We start from the raw sequence: 11,010 nt of genomic DNA, 5'->3' as shown, positions 1-11,010 counted from the left end.
AGTTGTGTGACCATAGACAAGTCCCTTAGCTACCCAGCATGCCCCTGAGGCAGATCTCTAGGACTTATCTCCAAAGGAACAGGAGGGTTATAATCTGTGATCCTGGAGCGAGATGCTACCACTGAACCACAATCAGACAGGAGTGGGGAACTTGGCCTGGCAGCAAGCAAGGGAAGAAGGAGAGACATAGACTATAGACCAATAATCGGCCTAGAAGCAATCCCCAATACTGAGCAAATCCTTGTTGAAGGACATGGACTGGTGCGGATAAGGGTCACACAGGATGCATGAAGGAAGGTGATCTCTATATGTGAAGAGACTCACATCAGCAGTATTGAAGTATCAGGCCCTCTCACAAGTTTGTCAGACAGGCAGGGATCACTGTCACCATTTTGCAAGCGATGTAAACTGAGGAGGGAGGGCTAGCACACTGGACAACTGAGTCATGATCCCAACAAATCCCGACAGATTCAAATGGCGAGAGAAATCTATGGAGATGAAATTCAATAGAGAGAAATAAATAACTCCTCTACCTGACATCCCCAAATCAGTCCCAGGAGCACATGCTAAAAGACACAGGATAGGAAGATCCCATGTTTTTACCAGCACCCAGCAGGATTAACAAATGTTTGTCGATTGACTTTTGATGGCCATCCATTCATCAACTGAAGACTAGAAAGTTTAATCTCAGTAGGGCTCAAAGTTCCATGAAAGGTCCTGCAGCCCTGGTGCACTATACTCAGCTCTCAGTAGATCCCCACTGGGAGGCTTGTACCCATTCTGGGGACTCATTCCTGCTGACTGTCCAGCAGGTAATCTTTCTGTCCATCAGGAAGATCATGTTGCCTCGGTCCTGTCCTGGACTGACCCCTCCCCTCCCACAGCCCTCCCTCAGCTGCCTGGACCATGCACATGAATAATAAGCCACAGGGGCCCCTCCTTCCCCCCAGCCAAGCCCTGGAATCTCTGACTGCAGATGTGAACTCCTGGGATCTCCAGTCAAGATCTGTGCTGTCCCCACCTTCTCCCATCCCCCAGGCAGGGAGCACACCATGAGCAGGACATGGGATTCTGGGTGGCTCCCACAGCCACGACTGAGGGTCCAGCTGCCATCTGGCCCCAGTGTCCAGGAGGAGCAGCCTCCAAGTCTGGGGCCCCCGCTGGCCCCCCGGGGCCTCCCTGCTTGGCCACCTCTCTATCCCACACTGAACCAGAGCATGGATTCTCCAGCCTATTGGGTGGGCAGCCCAGCGCTCCTGGGAGCCTGTCTCGCTCCCAAGGTCAGCTCGCAATAACTCTATTTATGGGCCTCCAGGGCCTTTGCTCAGCTGCCTCTGGGTCACCTCAAGCTCACCAAGCAGCCCTCTGACCACAAGGAATGCCGAGCTCCGCATTATCTCTTGTCTGCAGGGAACACGAAGCTCCTTCCTCCAGAGTCTGAGATGCCAGAAGGACGGGGAGAGTCCACGTGGTGCTGTCCGAGCCTCTTCCGTCCCCAGGGAGGAGGCCCAAGGCCAGAGCAGAGCCTGGGATCCCCCACAAAGTAAGAGGCAGAGCTCCACCCCCCCCAGTTCATGCTCAGTGTTCTGTCCAGGCTCAACTGCCCTCCATTGGTGTATTACCCACAAGTCTGCAGGCCAGGGACAGAAAACTGGCACCGTGGGGAGATGGGTCAGTCTAAAGAAAGAGCCCTGGCTTTCCCCTACAAGACTGAGATCCCCAGGAGGGGCAGAGGGGGCTCCCAGCTAGTCAGCCGCCTCTAGAGTCTGCAAAGATCCCTTTGGTAGAGTGAGTCAGAAAGTGATGGGCGAGAGAGGAGGCAACGCAAAGGCCAAAATGAGGCAGTCCCTGCCCTCGGGAAGCTTACCTTCTAGAACTTGGCTCTGTAGAGGGAAGGTACATCAAATAAGCAAGTCAATGAACACAGATCAGAGGTTATAGCCAGTAACAGAGACTCCCTGCCCTCTGGAAGCTTACATTGTCTCATGAAGACATAAGGTTCTAAGGCTTGAGGGGTCGTCATTTCCTCCAGCCTCTTCCTCTGACAGAGAAGAGGAAGGCTCCATGGAGGGGAAGTGATGGACAGCAAGCGTCGGAGGTGGGCATGGGCCCCAGGGCCGGGGATTCTGAGGTCAGCACTCTCTCTCCTGAACTACACTTTCCTCCTCCCGGCCAGCCTCCTTGAACAGTCTTCGCCTCTAGCTTCCTCTCAGCTACACTAAGAACTCCACTCAGCAAACTCCATCATACTGTCCAGGGTACTCCAGCTAGACCACGTCCTTAGCTCTGGAAGGGGCTGCTTGAGCTAGCTCCACCTTCACCCCCTGGGCTGTTGCTGCCCAGACTCTTACTGAGCTGACAATTCCCTCTGGTCCCTGAAGCTGTGTTCTGGGCCAGCCTCCCCCAGCTTGCACTTATAACATTGATTCTTTGCGTCCGGGTGAAGGCTGTTTCACTAAATGCTCTTCCATCTCATCACATTAACCTCAGCCCAGGGCTTGGACCTGCCAAGGTTTCATCAGCTGTCACTCAGGGGCTCAGCCATTCTCCCAGTTTTGAATCCCCTGAAGATCGGGTGAGCCTGCAATTGAGCCTTTATCAGAAGCCCCAAGAAAGTGTTCAGCAGCTCAGGGCCAAGCCCAGATCTCTGGGACGCTGCAGGATAATGCAAAGGCCGCATTCCCCATCACTGATGATTCCCAGCCCTTTTGGAATCCTCCTAGTCATATGATCACCCGGCTCAAGCCCCTCCATCTCTTCCCCAAGAGGAACATGGCCTCCTTCTTTCAAGGCTTTGCTAAGGTCTAGGTAAAGTCAGTCTCCAGCACATTCCTCATCTACCAGGATCGTAACTACGATAAAACAGGAAAAAGTCATAAAGCCAGTCAGCAAAAGTTCCCATCTTTATGCAAAAGAGGGATTAGTTCGCTCTACTTGACCCCAAAGGGCCACAGAGAACTAGTAAGGGAAATATTGCCTCTAGGTAAATTTAAACAAAGTTTTTCTATGAGCAGCACTGTCCAGAGGGGACTGAGCTGCCTCCTCGGTTGAAGTCCCCCTGGAGTCATCAATTAGCAGGGACGATGGAAAAGGGCTTTTTCTATTCTTAAGTCTTAGACTAGATACCCTCAAGGGTCCTTCTCTTAAATTTGGTGGTTCTGTGACCTGATCCTACCAAAGACACTGCCTTTCCTAAATGTTCAGTAAGTCTCCATTAATTAGTCTAGAATTTTTCCAGGAATAGAAGGCAATGAATTCTCTGGCCTAGAGGGGACCTATTCTCAGCTCTTCCATCTTTTATGAACCAGAGTAACCCTTGGACTTCTTCCATCTTGAAGACCTACCCCGCTTCCCAATCCCCAAACCAATCCCCAGTCACCAAATTCTCACCATTGGCACTCTCAGAAATGCCACCTTCGGGTTCTTCCAAACTTTGGGACATCATTCATCAGGGCACAGAAACCTGAACTTATTCCAACACGACCAGGATTTCTCTGTCTTCCTGCCAATAGGGTTTCAACTCTATTTTTAGAAACTTAGAATGTCAGAGCTAATGTCAAATCTAGGAGGAGGCAGGAGTGGGAGGGACAGGTAATGGAATCATTTGGTTTTTTTCAGGGAGATCTTGCCAAAATGGAAGACAAAAGATATTGATCTCTATCACCAAATCAGAACCTGGGACCTGCCTGACCTTAGTCCTAGAATTGAAACAAATGGACTTGCCCAGCAAGATCCTCAAAGGAGAGCTTGTTCCCGGTCCCAGCCTCGGTTACAGAGCTGGAATGCTGAGGTGTCTGGGTGTCCTGTAAATCACCTTCTCAGCAGTATCACAGGACCTGAAAACATTGAGAAGATGAGCTCCAAGACCACATACACACCCCTTCAAGGGGAACAAGAGAGCACTGTTCTCAATTGAGGAAGGTCTCCAAGAAAAGCAACCACACAGGGTCATGGAGAGGGGCTAACCACAGCCAAAATGGAGAACAGTCCCGGAATAAGAGAACAGTACTCAGAGAACTTAGAAAACTCACAGATAGAACGAACCTCCAAGAGTATCCTCCCAGTTCAAATGAGACTCTTCTTGGCAAAGAAAGACAAAGACCATTCAGCCATCCTTGGAAGAGCAGAAAGTGAAGGATTCTTCTCAAAGTCTGGCTCTGCTGCTGACTTCTTGTGAATACTTTGGGGCGACTCATTCCCCTTTTTGAGCATCTTGTTCTTCCTTTTAAAAAGTTAGAGCTTGGACTCAATAACATCTTTAATGTCTCCCATCTTTGTATCCTTCAGGAATAAGCTCAGTATTCACAAGTCAAAGGTGTTGTTTGGGTGATTCTTGTTCAGATCTGAGTCACTTAGATCTGAAATCCAAAGTTCTTCCAAGTTAGGAGATCCTGGGAATGTAAGATATTGAGATTTAATTCTATTGTTTGCTACCTGTGCAACTGTGGATAAATTGCTCGATTTCTCTGAACCTCTGTTTCCTCCTTTATAAAATGGAGACTTTCCCCATCTCGTAGGGGTGTTTTTAAATCAGGAAAGAGGGAGAGAGAAAAAGAGGCAGGGAACAAAAATGACAGAAATTGAAAGCAAAAGAGAGAGGAGAAGAGATGGAGGGAGAGGAAAGCAGAAGTAGGGACAAAAATAACAGGAGATGAATGAGAGAGTAGTAACCAAGTGACAATAACCTCATCAAGAGCAGAAACCCTTTTGCTCTTTGTAAATTTTGTATCTCTAGTGCTTAGCACAATGCCTGGCACATAGTAGGTACTTAATAAATGGTTGGCAATTTGACTTGAGTGAAGAGAGATAAAGGTTTACAAAATACTTGATAAATACCCTATCTCACCCTTATAACACCTTTTTGTACTGTTATTATTCCCATTTGACAGATGAGGAAACTAAGGCAAGTAGTGATTAAGTGCTTTGCCATGTCCCAGAGCTTGTAAGCATCTAGAATGAGATTTGAACTCACTTTTTCTTGACTCCAGGTCCAGTGCTCTGTTTACAACACCTAGCCGCCTTTGCGTACAGAACAGCATAAGAAATCTTGTAGGATCTGATGCAGAGTGAAGTTGACAGAGCCAAGAAAACAAGCTACACAATAACTGCAACAATGTAAATAGAAAGAATAACCATCCACAAAATAATCAAGGCTGAATTTACAAAGTTGCAAAGACAAGTCCCTGTTCAAAGAAAAACTTCAGGAGATCCCTCTCCAATCATTCCTTTGAAGAGGTGAAGGACTTTAGTGGGTACTAAATGCCTCTATTTCCAGATGTTTGTTTTGATTTCTTGGTTTGTTTGACCAAGTGTTCTTTCCATGTTGTCTCCCCCATTTGACTGAGAGCAGGGACTTTACCTTTCTCAATACCTGGCACATAATAAATGCTTAATAATGCTTATTGACTAATTTGCTTTTTTTTTCCTTTAGAAAAAAATCTGCTATATGGGAAGACCTCAGAGAGCATAGAGAAGAATATAGGAGAAAATTTAGGTGACATAAAAGCAGAAGATGCCAATAAAAATTATTTTTAAAAATAATTTTAAAAATAAATGGTTCTACAAGTCATTCCCCAATAGATGAATGGTCAAAAGATATGACAATTTTCAGAAATTAAAGCCCTTTCTAGTTACATAAAAATGCTTTAAATGACTATTGATTCAAGAAATACAAATTAAGGTACCATTTCACACCTCTCAGGTTGGCTAAGATGAGAAGAAAAGATAATGATAAAGCCTGGGACACTAATGCATTGTTGGTGAAGCTGTGAACTGATCTAACCATTCTGGAGAATAATTTGGGATTATGTCCAAAGGGATATTAAATTGTGCATACCCTTGGATCCAGCAGGGTCTCTTCTGGATCTGTATCCCAAAGAGATCATAAAAAAGGGGAAAGGAGCCACATGTGCACAAATGTTTTGGCAGCCTTTTTTGTAATGGTAAGGAACTGGAAACTCAGTGGCTGCCCATCAGTTGAGGAATGGCTGAATTAATTATGGTATATGAAGGTAATGGAATCTTACTGTTCTATAAGAAATGATGGGCAAACTGATTTCAGAAAAGCCTGGAAAGACTTACATAAACTGATATTGAGTAAAGGGAGCAAAACCAAGAGAACATTGTCTACAGTAACAACAAAATTATGTGATAATCAAGTGTGATGGATTTGGCCCTTCTCGGCAACACATTGATTCGAGGTAATTCCAATAGACTTGAGATGGAAAGTGCCATCTGCATCCAGAGAGAAAACCATGGAGACAGAATCTGGTTCAAAGCATAGTATTTCCACTTTTTTGGTTTGTTTCATTTAAAAGAATTGCACATATTTGACCTATACCCGATTACTTGCTGTCTTGGGGAGGAGGAAGATAAGGAAGAGAGGAAGAAAAGTTTGGAACACAAAGTCTTACAAAAATGAATATTGAAAATGATTTTAGATATATTTGGAAAATAAAATATTATTGAATTTTTTTAAAAGAAGAAAATATCTGGATTGCGAGGAACGAATGAATGAAATGAAACAAAATGAAAAATAAATAAATAAATGATACTAGCTTAGTGAGATGACCCTGCTCTCCTACCTCCTGCCTCAGTAGAACCACAGAGCTGTTACCAGCCCCAAGTTGAATGCCTGCTCTTTCTGAAAAGAACCCTGATGAAAATTGCAGATGACCTTGGAGTTGGAGCATTGTCTTTGACTGGAGGCTTGGAGGAAAGACAGAGAGACTATTTTATTGCAACTTTCTTGAACAAAGACTGTTTACACCAGGAAATCTTCACGGACAACGATTCACTAGTAGGGTGATGGTGGCAAATAGGCATGGTTAAATAATCCTTCTTCCCAGCTGAGCCCATCACTGTAGTAAATTGAGAAGAAAGAAGTTTCAAACCTAACTAAGCAATAACTCCATACCATCTGAGCATAGAATAATCATGGTTCGTTCCTATGGATTCATTAAAAAGGTCCTCCTAAGAACCTCCACCTTCTTTTCTTGTTAGTCTAGTTCAAGTTACTGATACTACTTGAAGTAATCAAAATGCATTCCTTGGCAGGAAAAAAATCCTATGACACAGACAATCAGCTAATTGAAACTGGTGTCCCCAGAGCCCTCAATTAGTCCGTGTTTGGATCCCAGAAAGTCAGCCTGGAAAGGATCTTGGAAGCAAAGGAATTACAGACCTTTCGCTCTGAAAGAGCCCAGAGGGAAAACCTAATTCAGCTCCCCCCTCATTTCACAAGAAACTAGGGTTCAGGAAACCAAAATCCTCCACTTAATAACTGGCAGAGCTGAAAAAACACCCCAATCTCCTAACTCCCAGACTGTAGCTCTTTCCATTATCCCCCAGCCGAGTGGTCAAGGGGGGTTTGGCTTTCACAGGGCAGAGTGAGTTGAACTGAGAAAGGCTAGAGCCTTTTCCCAGGGAACTCTCCCCGCCTGCTCTTGACAAGAATCAGGAATGACAGACCACTCGGCACAAGGATCTGCCAAATTGGACATACTGTACCTTCATCCCCAGCTTCTCTTGGCAGGGTCATTCATGTTGGGCAGCGGGGATTGAGCTTTCTCAGTCAATGCTGGGAACTCTCCTAAGAACCTCAAGGGAGGCAGGATGAGAAATCCTTGGGCCTGGAAACAGAGATTGATCTGATGGGCTTCGGGTTCATTCTGGGCTTGGGAAGAGGAGGAGGGTGATGGGAAGAGGAGGAGAGAAAACAATCCCATCAGAAATCGATGGCCTCAAAAAAAGAAAAGGAAATAAGAAATCAATGGTAGCACTATCCTGTTCCAAACCTGCATTTGAAAAATCAGATCCTGCATCCTAGGATGATCATTCAAGGTGATGCATGAAATGGAAAGACGTTGGGTTTGAAATCTGAAGAGCTGGGTTCAAATCCCAGCCCCTTACTTATTTGCTCCGTGTGCAACCTTAGATGGGACATTTGACCTCTGAGCCTCTGGGGATGGGTAGACTAGACTAGGTGACTCCACCGGGTCTATAATACATGTCCATGTACAATTATGTCTCTTCCCAAGGTAACCTTCAATCAGCTCGAGCCTGCTACGAGCCTCCCATTGGATCTGGGTGGTGCTGATTGGGTGGCCCTTATGGAGAATTGTTCCATTAGTCACAGCCAAGTGCTCTAAGGATCCACCAGGGCCAACTAAGGAGGATGCGAGAGTGCAGAGTTCACTCCCCAAGTCATTGGATAGGGAAAACCCAACCCACAAAACACACCTGTCCTTTCCTGAACAAATGGCAAGTTATTTCCCACAAGCAGCCTCAGAATCTGTCCCCTCCCCAGCAAACAAAAAGTTCCCTTCCCGGCGACCTCATTTTCTCCTTCAGATCACCCAGGGTGTGGCATGAGTGTGTGTTTAGGGCACCGGGTCTGGCTGCCCCAGAGATGGCTGGGATATTAGAGATTCCTCGTTAAGCCCATCAGGCAGGATGAGGCAGAGGGGTAGCTGGGAAAGAGAAATAAGAGAGGAAAGGACCCAGATCCGGGACAGTCAGAATTTGGGGGACTTGTCCCCCATGAGATTATCCTTGGGAGAGAGTCCCCCACCCTTACCCAGTGACAGTAAATCTGACTTTCCAGGGAATCCTGTGGAGAAAATCACTTCTGCACCAAAGACCATCCCTAAAGCCCGTTCTCCCTATGTGCCCTTGGGGGGCGCTAACTTTCCTGGCTAAAATTAACAGCTAAACTCATCCACATTCCTGCCTCAGGACGTCACCTGGAGAAACACCTTGGGGACCCTGGAGAACAATTGGGGAAGAAGGAAGCGATTTATCATTTGTACCCGCTGCCCTGTTGATCCCAAATTCAAATTCACCTCAAGTATCTCCAGGCCCGCCAAGGGTTTCCTACTGGCTAGCCTTGTGAGGAGGGCTGTGGGAGAGAAGGGGATGGGGCAAGGTCACACCTGTAGAGGCTTTGGAGCTGGTCTCCAGACCCTCATCCTCCCCAGAGATGCTTCTGGCCATCTCCTCTGGCAAGAACTTTAGGGAACCGAGGCTTGGATTGCTGCTGTCCCTCTCCCAGTGACATGTGGATGGGGGCCGGAGAGAACTGAACTGCTCGTCCTGCAGAGGCAGAGCCCAGAGCCCATGGGCCACGGGAAGACTGGGGCCCAAACTTCGGTAAGAATTTCGGACGATGAGAGCCATCGCCGAGGGGAAGGCGCGGTGAGGAAACGACCCCTCGCTCAGGCCTTCATTTCTTTGCCGTTCTGCTTGCTAGGCTGGAAGACAGGCAGAGTTCCAGTAAAGTCACAGAGCTCTCAGTCCAGTAGGAGACTGAACTCAAACCAGAACACGCGAGTTATAGTGTGGCGGCCGTGTCAGGAGGGAGCCGGGTTTGGCCGGCCTGCCCGACCTCAGCCGAGGGACCAGGGGGATAACTGCGTGCGCCCGTTAGCCGAGGACCAGCCAACTAGGAGGGAAGAGGATCGTGGGCCAGGTGACCACGGGCTGAATAATCTGGGGCCACAGCCACTCTCCAGGACTGGGCGCTGAGCCCTGGGAAGGATCACAACCCACCTGTGTGAAGGACCCTCACCAGCGAGCTAGGACTTTCTATGTGTCCCCACTTCCCTCGGAGATCCCCCAAGTTGTGACCTCTCTCCTTCTCCCCAGCTCCGCTACCCGCTAGAGTCCCTAATATCCTTCAAAGCATACAGACCAATCCCACCCCTTAATATTGTGCTCTTTCTCATGAAATCCCTTGGCACACAGTCAGTGTATACTTAGTGCACATATACCATCCCCCCTCCATTTAAGGCAGGGGCCATTTCCTTTGGATACAGCACCCTCCCCTTGTGCTTGTTATAGTAGGTCCTTAATAAATACTGAGCTGATGAAACTTCTCTTGAGGGAGCCTGAGAATGAGAAGGAGGAGGGAGAGAAGGAGGAGAGAGGAGGAGGAGGAGAAGGAGGAGGAAGAAAAGGAGGGAGAGGAGGAGGAGGGAGAGGAGGAAGAGAAAGAGTAGGAGGAGGGAAAGGAAAAGGAAGAAGATGGAGAGAAGGAGTTAGAGGAAGAGGAGGAGGAGGAAGAAGAGGAAGAGAAAGAGTAGGAGGAGGGAAAGGAGAAGGAGGAAGAGGAAGAGGAGGAGGAGGAAGAAAAAGAGGAAGAGGAGGAGGAGGGAGAAGAGGAAGAGAAAGAGGAGGAGGAGGAAAAGGAGAAAGAGGAAGAAAGAGAGAAGGAAGAAGAGGAAGAGGAGGAGGAGGAGGATGAAGGCAAGAAGAAATACTGAAATCCCCCATCTTCCTTTCCCCCAGCTCTTATTCCAGCAGTCCCTCCAGTCAGCTTAGACTCCTCAGCTCCCCCAAGGCAGAGTTCAGAGTTCAGAGTTCAGGCAGTCCGTGTCCCTTGTTTTTACCCATGAGAACACGGAGCTTGGCTCTCCTGACTTCCCGGACGGAGGCTCTGCAGCCTGAAAAGAGGTGAAAGGGGACCCCGAGCACCTTCCCTCCCCCGCAGCCCCCCCAGGCTGTGAGAGGAGACATGGAAGCCCAGAGGGAGGGCGGCTTTCCAAGTGCGTTTGTCAAGGCCTGACCTTCCGTCCAAGCCCAGGGCAGCCCCCCTCCTCGGCTTGAGTTTCAGCTCCGGGCCGGCCCTTAACGAACCTTGGCTGGGAAGGAACGTCTGTCTCGGGCAAATCGCGGGTGATTCGGGCTAAAAGCCCATATAAGGCTCCCTGCGAAGGCCTGTTGGGCTCCCCGGGATGAGCACATCGAGTCCCACGGCCGCCAAGCCCCCCAGGGCCGAAGCCTCCGCTCCCAGAGATCACGAGGGCCGGGAGGAACCGGGCCGGCTCCATTGGGCGCCAGGGGGCTCATCCCAGCCCTGGGCCCGGGCACTGGGCTCCCTGCTGCCAGCCGGCCAATGGCACCGAGGAGGGAGCCCGGCCTCCTCCCGATTCCAACCTCATCAGCGAGGGGCCGGCTGCTGGGGGAGGGGGGAGCTGCCCAGGACCTCACGCCTATGGGGCCTCTGAGGGC

At 48.6% G+C, this 11,010-nt stretch overlaps 1 long non-coding RNA gene across 1 annotated transcript; it reads right to left on the bottom strand.

Moving 5' to 3' along the window:
* Positions 1-6,733: 6,733 nt before the first annotated feature.
* On the bottom strand, positions 6,734-10,810 carry LOC127552319 (uncharacterized). Its single transcript, XR_007951327.1, has 3 exons — positions 10,636-10,810; positions 7,510-7,631; positions 6,734-6,860 (listed from the first exon to the last, which is right to left on the bottom strand). It is a non-coding gene; the product is annotated as an uncharacterized LOC127552319 (long non-coding RNA).
* Positions 10,811-11,010: the final 200 nt, after the last annotated feature.

This window comes from Antechinus flavipes, chromosome 2 (assembly GCF_016432865.1).
Source record: "Antechinus flavipes isolate AdamAnt ecotype Samford, QLD, Australia chromosome 2, AdamAnt_v2, whole genome shotgun sequence".
Taxonomy (NCBI): Eukaryota; Metazoa; Chordata; class Mammalia; order Dasyuromorphia; family Dasyuridae; genus Antechinus; species Antechinus flavipes.
The sequence above is the reverse complement of the archived record's forward strand: the minus strand, read 5'-3'. Positions and strand labels throughout refer to the sequence as shown.